This window comes from Nansenia antarctica (genome assembly GCF_963989245.1).
Source record: "Nansenia antarctica genome assembly, chromosome: 20".
NCBI lineage: Eukaryota > Metazoa > Chordata > Actinopteri > Argentiniformes > Microstomatidae > Nansenia > Nansenia antarctica.
The window spans coordinates 3,229,890-3,232,389 of NC_137693.1; the positions used below are offsets into that span (position 1 = coordinate 3,229,890).

The following is a 2,500-nucleotide window of genomic DNA, read 5'->3' on the forward strand; positions in this document are numbered from 1 at the left end:
AATGAGACGTATGACAGAGATCTATGGAGACTAAAAATGTCACCCACTCCGGAATGTCCCTGTCAATAACAATACGCCTGGAGTTACAGCAGTGACCAAGCAGGGCGAGCAGACACGATGACGTCAACAAGGACGAGAGAGAGAGAGAGAGAGAGAGAGAGAGAGAGAGAAGGAGAGAGAGAGAGAGAGAGAGAGAGAGAGAGGAGAGAGAGAGAGAGAGAGAGAGAGAGAGAGAGAGAGAGAGAGAGAGAGCGAGAGAGGGAGGGGAATGGAACATGGTGGAAGTTAATCAATGAATCAGAAAGCCAGTGAGTGAGAGACATAAAGAAAGAGAGGTAGGAAATGAAGAGGAAGAGAGGGGTAAGGGATGTGTGGGAGGGATAAAAGGAAAAGGGTTAGGGAGGGTGAGGAGAGAGAGAGAGAGAGAGAGAGAGAGAGAGAGAGAGAGAGAGAGAGAGAGAGAGAGAGAGAGAGAGAGAGAAGCAGAGACAGAGACCGGGGAGAGTTACTGTGGAGAGACAGAGGAGGAGGGTCACCGATAGGTCAATAACAGCCTCTGCGAGACAGCCTTGAACTATGACACTCTTAAACTATTACAAACTATTATCAACTAACTTCCTTTTTTTTTTCTTCTCCTCTACGATACTTTCTCTATCTTAACTTCCAGAGTTCGGGTTCTGATGTGTGAGTGGCGAGAAGAAAACTACGAAAACTACGAAAACTACGAAATACATAAATTTCACATTCATGAGGTCCATCCATTGTGAGATAATGTCGGAGGAAAGTGTTGCATCAGCTCCCTGATGGCAGAAAGCGTAGACTTGTGCTGACAATGCCTAGCTAATGACTAACACCCACCAGCGCGCCTTCCCCTCCTTCAAACCTTCCTTCCCTCCCTCTCTTCAACCACCCTGTCACAGCCTGGCTTCAGGTAGGGGGGACACTGACATTAAAGCGACTCTTAACAAGCTCTCTGACTACCCGCACACACACACATACCCACGGTGTGCACACTTACGGGTGGGCACGCGGGGGCACACAGACACACACACACACACACACAAATCTTGCTTCCGTGAGAACGGATTGGGACCTGCCAGGGTCCAGAGACATCACTCAGAGATGAACAAGAGCTCTCCAACATCTCCCCAACCAACCCCAGCCAATTAACAGCTTACACACCTCCGACGGATCTTAGACATGGTGATATAGTCTCACCCACACGCACGCGCACACACACAAGCACACACACACGCACACACAGATTGTCTACACACCCACCAGGCAGGCCAAGGAGAGCTATAATTAACAGAGGAGACTCTGCTAGGAGGCAGAGTAGGCCAACTCAGTCAGCTGAGCCTTAGAAGTACATATTACAATACACATCTGAACACAGCACAGCTACAGGCTTGAATATGGCCCTAATGTCCATCACTGCTGCATCATGTTGGTGATGTCACGGTTCCTGTGTGGCTCAGTTGGTCAAGTTGCCGGATGAAAGTGTCTGCTAAATAGCATTTCTATATTCTACTCTGGAGGGATGATTGGTCTAGACCCAAATTACCCAGCCCCTTATAATCAACTGTGACAATAAGGGATTAGGAGTGTGACAGGATCAGTTTGGCATAATAACCCTTATCCTGACCTCAATTAAACACCACATTATCAACCATATAAATCAAAAGACTTCATCACGGGGCCGAACAAGGCAATTTTAGAATGATTTCTGAACACGATCGGGAAGTGAAAAGATCAAAGAAGAAGAAAAACATTAAAGGTAGTTAAATGCCCTAACTAACGGATCAACAGCCTACAATCAACGCTTTCTACATCGTGAGTTTAGAATGATAAGGTTCTATCTCCGTTTAGAATGATAAGGTTCTATCTCCGTTTAGAATGAGAAGGTTCTATCTCCGTTTAGAATGATACGGTTCTATCTCCATTTAGAATGAGAAGGTTCTATCTCCGTTTAGAATGATAAGGTTCTATCTCCGTTTAGAATGATACGGTTCTATCTCCGTTTAGAATGATACGGTTCTATCTCCATTTAGAATGAGAAGGTTCTATCTCCATCTAGGGCAGTTCAGAGATATTGAGCGTCAAAGTTTTTACATTCCATTATGTTTTGTGAGATGGAACCTTTGTATTTTATGAATTACTAACAACAACAAAATCAACATTTTAAAAATAACACCACACAGGCATTAATAAACACCTAATGGATCAGATTATGTAAAAAAGTAAATGTTGACAAAAATGGAGATAGAACCTTATAATTCTAACGTCACGAACTGTAAAAACATTCCGAAACCATGGTTCTGTAACCTATTCATTCAGAAGTATTTTTGTTAACCAGAAGTAGGCGTGTCTATGTAAAACACACATTACGTCAGCAGCGCAGCGCTCAGCGATAGGCCGAACGACATGTCACTCTGGAATAATACATACGTCAGAAAAAAAATGAATGCTGAACTGAACGATTATTGCACCTTCATTGACA

The 2,500-nt window shown here is 44.0% G+C and overlaps 1 protein-coding gene across 1 annotated transcript in view; it reads right to left on the reverse strand.

The window, feature by feature from the left end:
- The window catches only part of LOC308174867 (1,4-alpha-glucan-branching enzyme-like), a gene marked incomplete at its 3' end in the record, with an annotated part of 61,359 nt that overhangs the window by 58,416 nt on the left and 443 nt on the right, over positions 1-2,500 (reverse strand). The gene's annotated exons all lie outside the window — the stretch shown is intronic.